Source organism: Camelus bactrianus, chromosome 2 (genome assembly GCF_048773025.1).
Source record: "Camelus bactrianus isolate YW-2024 breed Bactrian camel chromosome 2, ASM4877302v1, whole genome shotgun sequence".
NCBI classification, from domain to species: domain Eukaryota; kingdom Metazoa; phylum Chordata; class Mammalia; order Artiodactyla; family Camelidae; genus Camelus; species Camelus bactrianus.
In genome coordinates, this window is record NC_133540.1 from 107,861,364 (window position 1) to 107,880,522 (window position 19,159).

At 32.8% G+C, this 19,159-nt stretch overlaps 1 protein-coding gene across 1 annotated transcript in view; it reads right to left on the reverse strand.

The window, feature by feature from the left end:
• The window catches only part of UBE2K (ubiquitin conjugating enzyme E2 K), a 52,383-nt gene that overhangs the window by 23,413 nt on the left and 9,811 nt on the right, over nucleotides 1-19,159 (reverse strand). The gene's annotated exons all lie outside the window — the stretch shown is intronic.

A 19,159-nucleotide genomic window follows, 5' to 3' on the forward strand; every position in this document is an offset into this window, starting at 1 on the left:
CCTCTTCCATAAGCTTATCTGCTCTAGTAAAAATAAGTCTGTGCTTTTCTAGAACTCAGCCAGTTTTAATATTTGAAACAAAAATAGTAACAAATTTTAACTTCAATGTTTTTAATGACATACCACTTTGAACAAAAGTACATCATCTTGTTGACTTCATAAGAATGTTTAGAGAAAAATAGCACTTATTTTATATTTGCCAACTTCATGTGTGTTAGGTCCAAAGTGATAGTTCTACTCATCTGTAAATGAACGCTGTGATACGATATCCCCAAGCTACATGGGTTCTAGTCATATAAACAAAAAATTCATTAAAAGTCATTTAGCCTATAACCTCTCACTTGAATTTCTAGATGCTAAAGTTAACTGAAATACTACACCATCAACTAGGATGATGAAAGCTCTAAGGATCTAATAAATTTCCTTTTCTACAAAAATTCCTGAAGCCTAAATGCCTCACTAAATCCTCTAATGACTTCCTCAATCTGTTTTTCTGCTTAGTTTACCTCAATGGCAACTACCTACTTTTCAAAATAGATTTTTATATTAAGTTTATCTACATCTATTTATTTTGTACTTTACACTTCTCAAAGTAATTTCATATCTATAGTTATCACTTCAATCTCTCAATAATCCTGTCATAATCCATTCTTACAGTAAACGGTGATCACGATTCAGAAAATCCTCCAGTGGGATTCACATTAATGTGCACAAGTACCTGTTTGCAAATGGGCTCTCCACTTACATTTTGTAACCTATACCAGTATCTTACTGGTCTATTCACCTAATACAGTGATCTTCCCTTTTCTCAGTTTTTTAAAACATAAATTCTTAATATACAAGTTATGTTTTCATTTTTTGGTTAGGATTCCATGTTTTTAGCAAGTGGCACATCTACTTTTAGGGAAGAAAGCCTCACAAGATTTCAAGACTAAATTTTTGCTTTTGAACGTACCTTCTTAAACTTGTCTACTGGATGACAGTGTAAGAATTAATGTTTTAAGGTTGACTTCCTCCCCCTACTCCCAGAGAAGATACCATTTTCACTTTTTCTGTGTTAAATAGTTTAGTACAAAATGTTAAGTACAGAAAAAACATATAACTTAAAACCCAACCTTTAAAGATTTCATATGACTCCTATCTTTTAATAAAATCATGAGATTAAAAAACTTACTTTATGTATGTTAATTAGTACTGTTTATTTCACAACCGTTTTTTACACTTGGGATTAAATATTTCATATTTTTTCTGAAGATAATTTTACCCCCATATTAAATTTAATTGTAACTACACATAATGGGAACTTCTTCTTGTGCCCCCCAAAATCGTTCATTATCGTTCTTGGTATATACAGTAGAGGATGAAATGTACAATTTTAGTAACAGTAAAATATTCTGTTCAGTATGCACAGGAATGAATAACGTTAAAATGGAAATCAGAGGCATCAGATTTTCACTGACCATTTTAAGAAGCCAAAAGTGTAACTACAGACATCTATTTCTCCCCAAAGATTTCTTAGGAAAACAACAAGCATAATCAAATCCAGGAAATCATCAGTGCTTTCAAAGTTCTCTATAATACCCGTAATACTCCTTTCCCCCAAAGTAGTAAATAACCCTAAAACGGCAGGATACTACAGGACTACAATTAGACTAAAGTTTGGAGGAGGGTAGTAGGAGGTAACAAACTAGAAAAGCTGGATTCTAGATTGCCTCCAACTGTCTGGTTAGTAAAATGCTAAGTAAATAATTATTAATTTTTATACCTCTGTATTTATTTCTGTTCTCATTCCCTCCAACTTATAATTCAGAGAAAGATGGGTTCTTTTTTTTTTTTTACTCTAGAGAAAGAACACTATTTGTATATGAAAAAACTACTAAATCAGTTCAATACACAATCACCATTATAAATCCCATTATAAAGAAATATTCTGTGCTCTAGAGTAGGGTCTTTATCTACAGATAACCAAAGATAAAAAGAAAATGGAAAGTTAAAGACAAAGATTTTTCACAGTTTTTTTTCCATCATGCAACAATGATCATTTATTACATACATACTTAAATTCAAACATTCAGTAATTCCACAATCCAAAACTCCAATCCCACTGCCCACACAAACTAATTTAAAAATCTGACTTAAGACTCAAAAACTGTAAGGAAAACATGGAAAATAACGCAAAATGACACACTGTTAGAAAAGCCTTTGGAGTAAAACGTAAGTTGGTTCCTAATTCTGCCACTTACTTACAGTGTTAATTCAAGTAAGTAACTTACCATCTAACTCTCAATTTTATTACTGTAAAATGAGAATACACCTTAGAATTAAAGGAAAATTTCCTGAATAGAAGTAGCATATAGTTACCCTCCCTCTAACAAAATTAATTACAAAAATCTTTCATTTCAAAGGCCTGTTTTTATAAGATTTATCTCACAGGTTTGTTTTCAAACTAAGAATGGAAATGTAATTTCTAAAAATAAATAAAACAATGTGCTTTCAATTTTAATGACTGCAACAACCAGGGAGACTGAGGCTTTTGGATAAAACTCTGAAGAATTGTTTTCACTGTATTACATTTTTTGAGGACAGCTGGGAAGTTAGTTGCTTTTCTATATTTTCTTCTCCCAACTCATCTAAACACAACAGTGGGACCTCTTGTAGTCTTGATTTTTCTGATGTTCCCTTGTGGCTCCAATGCATTTCCAACACATAAAAGAAAAAGAGATGAACAGAAGCTACCACTCCTAGTAAACAATTTTAAAATAAACTATTTTATTAAAATATACATAATAAAGTATGCAGAACAGTACACAATGCTGAAGTTAATCTGGAAGTGGTAAATAAATGAACGTCATTGTTAATAAGTAACAGTGCAGAATTTAAAGCAATTCTAGTAGAATCTTAAGGCCAAGTCTCTTGGTGAATTGACATCATCATCACAAAATTCTTTCAAATAATTCCTGGGTCTACTATATGCCAGAAAGCAATCTCAAGTGTCAGTGAAACAATTAAGTGACAAAAATACATCCCTGCCCACTTGGAGCTTACATTCTTGTGGGAAAAACTAAAAATGGAAAGATTTTATCATAAAAGCACTAAGAATAAGGTATTGTTGTTTAACCTATTTAAAACTTACTAGCTATGGTGGGAGGGTATAGCTCAAGCAGCAGAGTGCATGCTGAGCATGTACAGGATCCTGGGTTCAATCCCCAGTACCTCCTCTAAAAATAAATGAATAAATAAAAAAATAATAATAAAACAAAACTTACTAGCTATGTGACCTTGGGAAAGTTAACCAACCACTCTACCTCAGTTTCAGCCTCAGTCAACTGGGGATTATAATAGTACCTACCACTTACAGTTCACTGGGGAATTTAAATAATACACAACTAATGCCTGGCAAACAGTAAATGCTGAATGTATATTAGCCATTTAACACTGTAATATGTTGACTTTTGATAATGATGTTGGAGCAAAACACTTCTACCTAAAGCAAACAGTGTACTTTTTAAAGGGGATGATGTATCAGATTAGCCTCTCCTATTTATTCTGGAAAAGGTTTTCTAAAATACAATTCAAATCCAAATTTCAGAGAAGTAAATATAATTTTTTTGGTCTCTTTTTTTTTTAGGGGGGGGGAGGAGTAACTAGGTTTATTTATTTTTAAAGGAGGTACTGGGAATTGAATCCAGGACCTCACGCATGTTAAGCATGCACTAAACCGCTGAGCTATACCCTCCTCCCAAGCAATATAATTCCAAATGACCCCCTGAAGTTATAGATAATTCTCATATGCTATAAAGAAACTATTAATTCGTTTCCTAGTCAAATCACAACTACCAAAATTTAGGGACAATGCTTATCATTATCAAGTAAATAAATGTGAAATTCAGTTCTTCCTAATCTGTTGCAAATTAGGCTTAAAAGGTTTAACAGTTTGCCGTTATTTTGTCATAATTTAATATAAATGACTTATTTTTTCCCTACTATTCTAAGGTTCAAGAAATAAGAAAGATTTCTATGTTCTAAGCAGTTTGAAAAAAAAAAATTTAAAGCTTAGGGCATGTCACCCTGCCAAAGCAGGGTTAACATGGAAACTAAGAGACTAGAAGAAAAATGAGAAACTGAGGCCATGGGGACATACTTATGGCCTTACATCAGAGAAAAATCCTCTCAAGCTTCTGACAGCCATTTTGAAATAAGCCTAGAGTATTTAGTTCTTAGCAAGGCCTGCCCTCAAGAGAAACTATTTCACCAGAGCCAAACACCAGTTGGGGTTTTAACAAATCTACCCAACCAAAAAGAGGGGTAATACCCAACTCCAGCCTTCCAGTCTCACATAAGGGGGAAGGATGTTGAGAAGCACTTTTAAAGGTCCTAGTTTAGGAGCACTGGCTCACTAAAAGACTGAGACCCAAATATAGGACTATAGAACACTTCCCCCTCCCCCTAAACCTTACCACCACACCCAGAGGACTCCTATATAATAAATAACAGGAGATTATAACTCAAAGAACTACATGTCTCAGACCTTATTTAAGATGACATCTGTAAGGAACCCCAAAGACAACAGGGGGACAAAAGTAAGGACTTCTGAGGACATTTTAGTCTGACACTTACAGCTACTGTAATCAGTAAACACAGTCTAATCCCTAGGCAGTCAAATATAAAATTTCACACTAAAGGCCTATTTACCTCTGTTCCTTTTATCTAGTACATAATGTCTGGGTTTTAAGAAAAATATTACAAGGTATACTAAAAGACAAAGAGGTAGAGCAAGCATCAGAACCAGACCCAACAGAAATGGTAGAATTAGACTGAAAATTTTAAACTATGACTCATATACTAAGTGCTCTAACAGAAAGAGTAGACAACATCCCAAACAGATGAGTAATGCAAGCAGAGGTGGAAACTCAGAGAAAGAATCAAAAGGAAATGCTAGAAATCAAAAACACTGTAACAGAAATAAATGCTTTTGATGGGCTCATTAGTAGATAAACAGGGACAAGGAAAAAAATCAGTGAGCAAGAAGAAATGTCAACAGAAACTTTCAAAACTGAAATGCAAAGGAAAAATGAATGAAAAACAACAGAGTAACATATAATTAATGTAACATGTAAGTATTGGGTATACCAGATGAAGAAGAAAAGAAATATCTGGAGCAATAATGACTAACAATTTCCCTAAATTAATGATACCAAATCACAGACCCAGGAAGCTCAGAGTTCAAACGAGGATAAATACCTCCAAAATTTATTCCTAAGCATACTATATTCAAACTGAAAATCAAAACAAAGAAAAAGTCTTGAAAGGAGCCAGAGTTAAAAAAAAATACCTTTCCTATAGAGGAGCACAGATAAGAATTACATCAGATTTCTCTTCAGAATTCATAGAAGCAAGAGGAGAATGAAGAAATATATTTAGTTTTGGAAGAAAAAAGCCCCACCAACCTAGAATTCTACATCCAATGAAATTATCCCTCAGAAATTAAGAACAAAGACCTCTTAGACAAACAAAAATTGAGGCAATCTGTTGTCAGCAGACCTGTCTTGCAAGAAGTGTTTAAAGAAATTTTTCAGAAAGAAGAATAATGATATAGATCAGAAACTTAGAATATATACAAAGAAGGTAAGAGCAATAGAGAAGGAATAAATGAAGGCAAAATAAAATATTTAATTTTTCTTATTCTTAATCTATAGATAACTGTACATTAAAAATAACAACAACAAAGTATTCAGTGATTACAACTTATGGATTAGTGACATGAATGACAGATGTTATAAAGGATGGGAAGGAGGAAATGTGAATTGTTTTAAAGTACTTGCACTACATATGAAGTAAAAGTGTTATTTGAAAGAGCATTTTTAAGTAAGTGTACATGTCAAATTAAAGGGTAACTACTAAGAAAAATTTTTTTAAAGCACAATTAATATGCTAAGAGAAAAAAAGTCATATAAGATGATCAATTATAACAGGTAAGGCAGAAAAGAGTGGAAGACAAAAAAGACAAAGAATGAACAAGGGCAATAATAGAAAACCAATAAAAAATATGGTAGGCATTAATTCAACTGTACCAATAATAATTTTAAAGGTTAATGATCTAAATATAACTACCAAAATATTCTGCTAAAGTGGATAAAAAAGATTCAACTATATATTATCTATAAAAAACCTACTTTTAAGTGAGACAGAGAAAGGCAAACATTATATGATGTCACTTAAAAGATACAAATTTTATTTACAAACCAGAAACAGACTCACAGACATAGAAAACAAACTGCGGTTACCGGGGGGAAGATGGGGGAGGAAAAGATTAGGTGTTTGGGATTAACAGATACAAATTACTATACATAAAATAGATAAACAAGGACCTACTGTATAGCACAGGGAACTATATTCAATCTTTTATAATGAGCAGTAATGGAAAAGAATCTAAATATATATATAAATGTATATATACGTATGTATATATATAACTGAATCACTTTGCTGTGCACATGAAATTAACATTGCAAATCAACTACACTTCAATAAAGAGTAAGAATTAAAAAAAGTTTAAATCCACTTCAAATATAAAGACAGATACATTAACAGTAAAAGGACAGAAAAACAATAAAACTCTAAGAAGAAAATACAAAAAAAAGCTTCATGACACTGTATTTGGCAATGATTTCTTGAATATGACACCAAAAACACAGGCAACAAGTGTAAAAGCAAAATGGACTATATAAAAACGAAAAACTTCTTTGTATCAAAGGACACAATCAACAGAATGAAAAGGCAACCTACGGAATGGTAGAAAATATTTGCAAATCATATAAATGACAAGTGGTGAATATCCAAAATATATAAAGAGCTCTTAAATTCAACAACAAAAAAACAAACAACCCAACTAAAAATGGACAAAGTATTTGAATAGACATTTCTCCACAAGATATATAATGGTCATCAAACACATAAAAAGATGCTCAATATCACTACATAGCTATCATTAGGAAAATACAAATCCAAACCACAATGAGATACCACCTCACATCCACTGAGATGGCCACTATCAAAAAAACTGGAAATAACAAGTACTGGCAAGAATGTAAAGAAATGGGAACCCTGTGCACTGCTGGTGGGAATATGAGATGGTGCAGCCACAGGGGAAAACAGAATTACCATATGATCCTGCAGTTCTTCTGGTTACATACTCAAAAAAGAACCAAAACAGGGTCTCAAAATAATTTGTACACTCACATTCATGATAGCATAATTCAAAACAGCCAAAAGGTGGAAACAACTCTGGTATCCGCTGGCAGGTGAATAAACAAAACATGGTATACATACATGGAATATTATTCAGCCTTTAAAAGGAAGGAAATCTGACACATGCTACAACATGGATGAACATTGAGGACATTATGCCTAGTGAAATATGTCAGTTACAAAAAGATAAATACTGTATGATTCTAGTTATAGAGTCAGAAAGTAAAATGGCAGTTGCCAGGGCTGCAGGTTAAGGGGAATAGGGAGTTACTGTTTATTGGGTACAGAGTTTCAGTTTTGCAAGATGAAAATATTCTGGAGACTGGATGCATGACAATATGAATGGTTAAAAGACATTAACTTTTATATGTATTTTATCACAATTTTGAAAAAACAGTAAAGGGATGGAGAAAAGTATACTATGTTAACACTTATCCAAAGAAAGCTGTAGTCATTTTAATTTCAGACAAAGCACATTTCAAAGCAAGGAAAATTATCAGGGATAAAAAGGGACATGACATAATGATAAAGAGGTCAATTATCCAAGAAGACATTAAAAATATTTAGTGTATGAGCATAACAACGGAGTTTCAAAATACATGAGACAAAAGCAACAGAATTATACAAGGAGAAATAGATGAGCTCACTATTATAGCCAAAGACTTCTAAGATTCCTCTGCCAGTACTCAACAGATCCAGCAGGCAGAAAATCAGTAAGAGCATAGTTGAACTAATCAGCACCAACAATCAAAATGGATCCAATCTAATTGATTATCTACAGACTACTTCATCCAACAACAGCAAAATACACATTGTTCTCAAGATCACACAGAATATTTACTAGATAGACCACATTTGGGGCCATAAAACACACATTACAAATTCAAAAGAACAGAAATCATACCAAGTATGCTTTCAAACCACAATGGAATTAACCTAGAAATCAATGACAGAAAGATAGCTGGAAAACCTCAAAACACTAAATAACACAAGTTTAAATAACACATAGGTGAAAGAAGACATATTAAGAGAAATTTTTACATATTTTGAACTTTGAAAACAAAAATACTACTTAATAAAATCTGCAGTAGTGTTTAGAGCAAAATTTACACTGAATGCATATATAAGAAAAATAAAAATCATGAAACTAGACAAAGAAAAAATTAAATATAAAGAAAGCAAAAGAAAAAGTAATTTAAAAATTAGAGCAGAAATCAATGAAACTGCAAACAGAAAATAAACAAAGGAAAATCAACCAAACCAAACCAAACACTGGTTTTCTGAATCAATCAAGTAAACTGAAAGGCCTCTAGACAGGTTAACTAAGGAAAAAGAGAGACAAGACACAAATTATTAAGTATCAGAAATGAAAAGTACCATCTCTATTAACCTCACAGACATTAAAAGGATAAAGGAGTACTACCAACGACTTATGCTCACAAATTTGATACCTAGACGAAGTAGATTGATTCCTTGAAAGACACAACCCGCCAAAACTCACACAAAGACAAACAATCTGAATAGGACTGTATCTATCAGGGAAGTTGAATTAATAGTTAATAACTTTCCAAAACAAAAAGCACTGGCCCCAGATGGTGTCAATGGTGAATTCTACCAAATATTTAAGAAAGAAATTCTCTACAATCTCTTTCAAAGAATAGTGGCAAACGGAACACTCCTTAATTCATTCTATGAGGCCAGCATTATCCTAATACTAAAAGGAAACAAACAAAGACAAAAGGAAAACTACAGACCAGTATTTCTCATGGACAAGGATGTAAAAATCCTCAACAAAATATTAGCCAACTGATTCCAACAATGTATAAAAAGAATTACATACCATGAGCAAGTGGGATTTAATCCGAGGTATATAATGCTGGTTCAACATTCGAAAAATCAGTTAATGCAACCCAGCCCATCAACAGACTAAAAAGAAAAACCACATGATCATAACAATAGATGCAGGAAAACCATCTGACAAAATCCAACATTCACAATAAAAACTCTGTAAATTATTCCTAGAACAGAGTGGAACTTTCTCAATTTGATAAAGAATATCTACAAAAAACCTACAGCTAACATCATACTTAAATGATGGGAAACAATGCTTTCCCACTAAGATTAGGTACAAGGCAAGGATATCCCCTCTTACTATCCCTTTTCAACATCGTATCTGAAGTTCTAGGCAATGCAATAAAACAAAGAAATAAAAGGTATACATATTGGGAAGGAAAAAATAAAACTGTCTTTGTTTGCAGATGAAATGATCATCTATGTAGAAAATCTGAAAGAACTAACAAAGCAATTCCTGAAACTATTAAGTGATAATATTATAATAGCAAGGTTGCGGGACACAAGGCTAACTTACAAAAGCCAACTGCTGTCCCACATACCAGGAGTGAACAAGCAGAATTTGAAATTAAAAACACAATACCACTTACATTAACACCCCCCAAAAATGAAATATTTAGGTGTAACTCTAACAAAATATGTACAAGAACATATGAGGAAAACTATAAAACTTTGACAAATAACATCAAAGAACCAAAAAATGGACTGACACAACCCAACTTCAAGACTTAACTATAAAGCTACAGACCATCAAGACAATGTAGTATTGGCCAAAGAAGTAATACAATGGAGCAAAGACAGTCTTTTTCAACAATACTGCTGAAACGATTAGATAAACACATGAAAAAAAAAAAAAAAAAGAAGAAGAAGAAAAAGAAATCTAGACAGACTTTACAAGCTTCACAAAAACTAACTCAAAATGGATCACAAACATAAATGTAAAATATAGAAGTATAAAACTCCTAGAAGGTTACATAGAGGAAAACCTAGATAACCATGGGTATAACTATGTTTTTTTAGATATAATACCAAAGGCACGATTCATGAAAGAAATAACTGATAAGCAGGGCTTCATTAGAACAAAAAACTTATCTGCAAAAGACAATACCAAGAGAATGAAGACAAGCTAGGAGAATGTATCTGCAAAAGAAATATCTGACAAAGGACTGTTACCTAAAATACACAAAGAACACTTAAAACTCAACGGTTAACAAAACAAAAATCCAGTAGGGACAAAGACCTTAACAGACACCTCACCAAAGAAGATACACATATGGCAAATAAGCATATGAAAAATGCTCCACATTAAGTCACGGGGAAATGTAAATTAAAATGAGATACCACTCACATTGATTAGAAAGGCCCAAAGCCAGCACACTGACAACAGCAAATGCTGGCAAGGATGTGGAGCAACAGGGTATCTCATTTATTCCTCGTGGGAATACAAAATTACACAGCCACCATGAATCCAGTTGGTGGTTTCTTACAAAACCATACACAGACGTTTATAGCAGCTTTATTCACGACTGCCAGAACTTGGAAGCAACCAAGATGTCCTTCAGCAGCTGAACGGACAAATAAGTTGTGTTACATCCAGATAATGGAATATTATACAGCAATAATAAATAGCTATCAAGCCAAGAAGAGATATGGAGAAAATTTAAATGTGTATTACTAAGTGAAAGAAGCCACTTGAAAAGGCTATATACTGTACAATTCCAACTCTATAACATTCTGGAAAAGCAAAACTATGGAAAACAGTAAAACGATCAGTGGTTGCCAGGGATTTGAGGATGGGAGGGATGTATGGGCAGAGCACAAAGGATTTTTAGGGCAGTAAAAATACTCTGTATAATCCCATAATGATGAATACATGTCATTATACATTTGTCCAAACTCAGAATAAACAACACCAAGAGTGAACATAGGTAAACTAAGGTTCTAGGGACTGTGAGTGATTACGAATGTTATCAGTGTAGATTCATCAATTGTAACAAATGTACATATATGTTGGTGGGGGATATTAATAATGGGGGAGGCTATGCATGTGCAGGGGCAGGAGGTACAAGGGAAATCTCTTTGCCTTCCTGTCAATTTTGCTGTAAACGTAAACAGTCTTCAAGTTTAAAAAATTAAATGAGCACTAAATAAACATTCAGAAGTATTGATGATATGTAAAGAAAAAACAGAACATGATATTTATACTATGAATACCGACTACACAAAGTAAATTTGCAGAATGAAAGCTAAAAAGAACATTGTAAAAATGAAAAGAGTCTGCGTGTTTTTGAGCTAATTGGAGAAATCTGAATATGGACTCTATCACATGAGTTTTGGTTAATTTCTGTTAGATGTAATAATGGTACTTTTGTCTAATAAAATACTTTTTAAGATATTCATACATACTGAGAGTATCAAAGACATTTATATATGAGGCTAAAGAGACAAGATAACTCAGATACACTTTAAAAATTCCTGAATAAAGAAAATACAAGATGAAAATCATCCTTGAGTCACTAAAATATTTCCAAGATCTGGAGGATCTGAAATTATTTGTCAATTACCATATCTGTAGACACAACAGAAGCTTGAAATAAAAAGTTTTTGAGATAAGATTATTTGAATATTAACTGTTAAATGTTATTAACATATATTTAAACAACCAAAAGTTTAATTATTTCCTGGAAATAATAGCATTCTGTTAAAGTTACCTTGTAAGTTATGTTTTTAAATAAAGAGTTTATGCAAATAAAAATGGAGATAAACATAAAATGGAAGCACAAAGTTACCAGTTGCAACAATAAATTTACATGTCAGTGAACTCTTCAAATGCGTCACTAAATATATTAAAAAACAAAATCCAGTAATCATTCCCTACAACAAGGAATACATAAGTCTAAAAGACAAAAATGGATAAAGACTCAACAACTCTGGGGAGAACACAAAGAACTGATCTATCTTCTAAAAAGCGTTGAGAAACAACAAGCACATCAAAAAATACCATAATATCTGTTTAGCTAAGATTAAAAAAAAAAAGCAGAAATTTTAAAAGTAAATAAATATAATTTTAATCATAGACCTCAACATTTCCTTGCAGGTACACTAAGACAATTTTAAAAGGAAAAATAAAGCGGAAAAAAAAGACAACTCATCAAATACATACATCTCCACAAAATACCTGAGTATTTCCTAAGGGAAAAAAAAATTAATTTGGTAAATAAAACTGGCAATATATTCAACCTATCCATACCACTGGGTAATTTTTTTAGAAGGGAAGTCAGTACATGGCCATTTAAAAACACTCAAGCAAAATGTTCAGAAATATCATAATAAAACATTACAAAATAAAAAATAAAAATTTATTTTGATATGTATTTTAAAGTTTTATTAATCAAAGCTAGTGGCAGTCTCTTGTCAAAACCTAAAGGATTATAAAACTCTCTTACATACAAACGAGTCAGGTGTCAAAAGGCTGTTCTTAGATCTCTTTGTTCACAAGTCCTGTGATACTACACAAGCTTTCCCTTACATCATCTATCGTCACACAGAGCTAAAATACTTCTAGTGTGTCTGTACTCTTGTTTGTATTTATGAAAGTTCACAAACTCAAAGTTCTATGTTTTCTAGATATCTAAATGCACAAAAAAGTAGTTAAAGGTTCTCTTCGGAAGAAAGGATTAGGATTAAGGAAAGTGAGGAAAAGGTGGATGGGTATCAGAAACTTTCATTCTTTATATTTCTATAAATCAAAAATTTTAACAATGAGATCCTATATCCTTAAGTAATTTAAAACAACTTTTTTTTAATCTTCCAAATTCTTTTATCACCTAAGAATGTTTGAGATGGAATTTAAAAGGATTCAAAGTACTAACAGCAAAAAGGAAAAAAAGAAAGAGTAAAACTGAAGGACTGAACCAAACAAAAGGAAAAAAAACAATGGAACCAATGACTCACTGATATATAGAACTGAAAAGTCATGGGCTCAATTGATAAAATAGAAAATACATAAATTAAAAGCAAGAAAAAGAAAGGAAACTAAAAAATGAGATGAAACGCATTGTGTTTACTATACATTAAAAACAGATAATAAATCAAATGTAATATATTAAATAAGAGATTTTAAAAAAATACCTAAACTGACAAAAATTTAACAACTCTCTAAAAGGCCTCCTGGTTATCAAACTTATATCCCACTTTACAAAGAAGGATCCCATAGTGTTTCAAAACAATGAAAGGGATAGAATGATTACAAACACATTTTATAGAACAAATAATGTCTCTGAACCCCAAAACGTAACCAGTACATTTCTGAATACAGGTTAGTCTCACTAAAAAGATACGCAATTCTAAACAAAATCTTGATTAACATACCATAACAAATATAAAGTAGTATTCACTATGACCAAAAAGGTTTTAGTCCAAGAATTCAAGAATTCCATGAATACTTTTATCAAAAAGATGCTAGAAATGCCTTAATTTGATATAGATCTTAATTTGACAAAAAAAAAAAACCTAAGTTGAAAGAAAATTGTGTTTTTCTTAAAAAAAGGAAAAGACAATATTCACCATCATTGCCACCACTTACAGTAATCCTTCCACCTAAACACAAACTTTTATAAAACCCAACATGGACAAATCCCTAAGTATTATTTTAAACACAAGATTTTCAAACAACAGATACCAATCTCAAATTACTTTCAAAGCTGTGTCTTGAAGTCCTCAGCCTCCAAAGCAGTGAGAAAATTAATTTCTGATGTTCATGTGACACAATCTATGGTATTTTGTTATGGCAGCATGTGCTAAGACAGCCAAGCACTGATTAAAAAGAAATGAAAGGGGAAAATCATTTGTTGCCACTGGAAGTGACTATTATACAAAATCTTTACTCAATAATAAGTAATTTTCATCCTAGTTAATGATGGAAAGCTCTTCTTTCCAGAAGAATTCTAGCCAAGTAAACATAAAGTTGACAATTAGGAAAATCAATGGATGACGGTCCTTATCAGTTGAAAGGATGTTAAAGAGTAAGATATTTGCGAAGGACCAGAGTATTCAGCTTCACAGTTTACTTGCTAATTGCAAAAGGAATAAACCATACCTTTACAAAAGATCTTGTGGCTCCCACATTAATCAAGTGATTATACAACCGACCTAACATCACTAACAGTGAAAACACTTGACGTTACACATCTATTAATATGATTCAATATGAAGTACATAATACTACTCTTGGAGTCTTCTTGCCAAAAATATTCAAACTGAATCCAGTCAAACCATTATACCTAAATTCCAGTTTACAAGAAATACAAGTTAAGGCATCATCATAAGGAAATAAGGGAGTATGTGCAGAAGAACCATCATAAATTTTAAAAGACGTTTTTAAAAGTAGCTGGAGAAATATGAATATTAGATACCAAAGAATTAACAATTTTCTTAGGTAGACTAATGATATTGTGGTTATGTTAAAGAATGTTATTAAGAGGAGACACATGCTTAGATTTTGGTAGTGAATTATCTTCATAACAGCATCATTAACAATTGCTGAATCTAGGTAGTGATGATACAAGTATACTACTCTTTCAACTTTTCCAATTGAAAATTTTCTGAATAAAAAGTTAAATAAAATTAAAAAAAATATTTTTCTGTCACTTGCCCACAGAATGTCTAGTACGTAGAAGTTGCTCAAGTTGATTGGCTAAATGAGGGCTTGGTCAAATGTTTATCTAAATAAACTCAAATGTTTTTCAAAGAAAAAAATTAAATAAAATAAACAGATAAAATGGGACACTTGACTTTTCCTTTTTGCTTTTTCAATCTTTTTTTTTTTCCATTGGAAAATCTTTATTTCTTTTTTTTTTAACATTTTTTATTGATCTATAATCATTTTACAATGCTATGTCAAATTCCAGTGTTCAGCACAATTTTTCAGTTATTCATGGACATATACACACTCATTGTCACATTTTTTTCTCTGTGAGTTATCATAACATTTTGTGTATATTTCCCTGTGCCATACAGTGTAGTCTATTCTACAATTTTGAAATCCCAGTCTATCCCTTCCCACCCTCAATCTTTTAAAAATTTTATTTACTTTATTTATTTAGGGATTATGTTTATTTATTTTATGGAGGTATGGGGATTGAACTCAGGACCTCGTGCATGCTAAGCACACACTCTACCACTCAGCTAACTCTCCCTCCTCGGTTTTTCTATTTGACTTAAAGAAAAAGATTGCATTAATGATGAGAATGTTGATGAAATGGGATTGCCTCATACAGTGCCAGTGCTAGAGCTATTTACAACAAACTTTCTAAAGCACCTTTGCCATAAGAGTAAGAATAGCTCGCATACTATGACTCAGTAACTTTTTCAGGAATCTATCTTGGTCAAATAAACTCAGATAAAAAGTATTACGTAAAGATACTCCTTTCAATACACATATAGTGGGAGAAAAATAGAAACAACTTATAAACGTTCAACATGAGAATGATTTAGTAATGTAGTATTAAGTATTAAATATATAAATTAAATACTATTTAATTTTAATATTCAAGTTAAACACTAAATATTTTAAAAGAATATTTAATACCCCAAAGAAAACACAAGATATATTTAGAGGGAAAGAAGGATACAAAATAGTATACATACTGAGATCCTGACTTGGTTAAAAAAATAAATAAAAGACATCAATATCAACAGCTGTCTCCAATTAATAAGAGACTGTCACCTACTTTTGTCATCTTTGTACATTTCTTCTAAATTCTCATAGAAGAACAAGGAAACATCACCACTCTCCCTCATTATCAATCACCTTTAATGTCCTTACTTCCTTCCTTAACCAGTTTAGATTCCATGGGCACTCATTATAATCACTCCCTTGCAAATACTCTTTGACAACCTTGATACTTTTCTTGCTTTAGCATACTCATATGGCAGAGCCCCAATACCAATTAAAACTCATTCCCCAATTAACTTAGAAAAAAAAAAAAAACTGTGTCTGCCCCAAGCAGATGGGGGAGAGGACAGGGAACAACCATCATTAACTGATCACATGTTCAAGTGAAAAACACAAATCCCAAATGGAAATTTGCTCTAAGTATCTCAGCTCCTATTAAAGATGAATCCTTCCACTTATGCTAGGAACACCACTCCATGTTCTTCACAAGGACTTTGCACCTTCGATTACTCCTCCTCTCTCTAGCATAACGAATTTCTCCCATCTATCCACATACAAACATACACTAATACTGAAATCTTATTTTAAAGATCTCTGAAGCCATAATCTTCTCCAGCTCCCTCTCTTCTTTTCTCTCCTGTCCAAGCAAAATTCCTTTAAAAAGTAGACCACAACTGCCAGTTCCTCACCTCATTCCTCTTAACAATCCACTCTAATGAGACATTCACCTTCACCATTCCAATGAAAATATTCTAGTCAAGGTCACCAATGATCACCAGGCTGCAAATTCAATTGTCATTTCTCCTATTCAGCAACATAACAAAGTTGACCACCCTCTTCTTAGAGTTCTTTCTTCTCTTGGCTTCAATGACACCACACTCTCCTTAATTGGTTCTCATCAGCTCAACTACAAAATGTGCTACCGACCCAAGATGAAAACCAAGACTCTGTCCTAGACCACTCCTTTTCTTTTTTCTTAGGTTATTAAATGAAAAGACCTTTATTATTGCATAAGCCAGAGCAATGTTCAGCACAGAATACCTGAGTTGATGAATTGGAAATTGCAAAGATTTATCGTATCATATGAGACCAGTAAGTCCCTAAGAGATGTATGCAGTCTCTCCCTGAAGACACCACCCAGAATTCAGATCAGGTACTCTGAGCCAACACTGTGTCACATCCATGCCCTAACTTAGAAGATGATGAAGATCCCCTGGGGGAGTTCTAATTACCCATAATTCCCTTCAGCAAGTGAGAGAGCACACAGACCACTCCTTTTCTAACCAAACTCTCCTACAGTTAAGTCACCCAGTCTAAGCTTTAAATTATACCATCTATATATCTACAATGACCAAATTTCTCTATTTCCAGACTCACATATTCAACTGCTTGTTATTTCCCCACCTTAATTGTAATTGACTATACTTCATTTAAAAAAAAAAAACCTAACAAGAACAAAGCAAAATTCTTAATCTTCCCTGACCTCTAATGTGCTCCTCTCAACTCTTTTCCAACTCAGAAATTACTACCACCATCTATCTAGCTGGAGACAAAAATCTACGTGTTGTTCTAGCTTCTTCACTATTTCTCTGCACCATCAGCAACCTCTGGTGACTCTATACTTAAAACACAACCCAAATACTTCTCTTCAGCCCCCTCTATTCCATCCTAACCCCAAGCTACAATCATTTCTTACCTAGGCTACCTAGAAAGGCTTCCCAAACTATCTTCCTGAGCTCATCCCAGTCCCCTACCTCCAACCCCACATGACAAGTTGCCTAATCAATTTCCTTTCTCTTTCCTAACAAATCACTAATTTTAATTGGGGAGCAATGTGCTCAGCTAATAAACATTTCCTAGCCTCTCTAAAACCACGAAGTGGTTGACACAGTCCCGAATAAAAATAAAAAATAGAAACAGAGGTCACTCAATGGGACCTCAGGAATTTCTTTTAAACAGTGAACTCAGCTGGCATGTGCCTTGTGCCTTTACCTTTCTGAAATTCAGATAGGTTGTCTGGTCCTCTGCCATTTTGAGAATTCAGGGACAAGGGTCAAATCATAAGAATGATAAATTCAAAGTTAGAAGTAATCTATTAACACTATAAAGTCCCTAACCAAGCAACTGTGGGATACTTCCTTCCAGACTTCTCCTATTTATTTAAGTCACTACTACTGTTTCTTTGTTACATACAGCAAAACAACCTTTAAAGTACTAAACCTTCCCTCCCATCTTCAGTTTAAATTCATTCTCCATGCACCAGCCAAAGTTCCCTTTTAAAAGCACAAATTCTGGCTTTTACTTTAAATTCTCAAATGGCTTCCAGAGTCACTTAAAACCCAAACTCTTTACTTTGGGCTTATAAAGTTTTATGTGATCTTGCTTCCATCTACATCCCAACTTCATCTTGCACTATTCTCCTCCTTTACTGACAATACTCCAGCCACAATAACCTTTTGGTTGCTTAGATATAGCAAATTCATTCCCACTTTAGATTATACTTTACATTGTTTCCCCTAATCTGAACTGTTCTTCCCCTAGAGACACGGCTTTAACCTTCAGATCTCAATCTAAGTTTAAAATTCCAAGAAAGGTCTTTTCTAAACACCCAATCAAAAACAATCAATTAATTTCATCTGTACGATATTATTATATTTCTTGCATTGCATTTATTACTTGTTTATTTGTCTGTCCTCCCGTGCCCCACTCATTGCTATATCCCCAACACACATCATGGTGCCTAGCATAGAGGGAGCCCTCAAATATTTGTTAAAGAACTCTTGCTACTGATAATACAAAAATGGATGAGCCATGAGCCCTTGAGAAGCTCAGAGTCTAGTAGGAAAGTACAGCTTCAAATGATTATAAATTACAGATTTGGCTGTGAAGTCACATGGGAATTATATTCAAGGCTCTCAAAAAAAAAAAAAAAAAAGCCCTGCTAAATATGTACACACATATACATACATAGAAAACAATGGAAGGAAATACCAAAATTAAGATGTATATATAAAATATTTCATAGACAAAACAGTTTTTAAAGAAAAGAATTATCTCTAGGAGTGAGATTACAGATAACTTTAATACAGTTCCCTGTATTTTCCAACGTTTAATAATAAGTATGTTACTATTATATTCACAGAAACTGACCGTATAAAAGAGAAAAGCAATTAAATGGTTCTACATTTTTGACTACATAATGATTATTAGCTTTCTATGTACATATTAGAGTTGATCATCCTAATGTGTGACTAAGTTAATTCCAATTTATCCTCTGAAATAATCAGTTCAAGGGTCATTCCCAAGGAACTCTTTTCTGAGTTTAGGTTATCTCACCCCCACAGTTCTCCTTACTTAAATTCAACAAACACACATACAATGAGC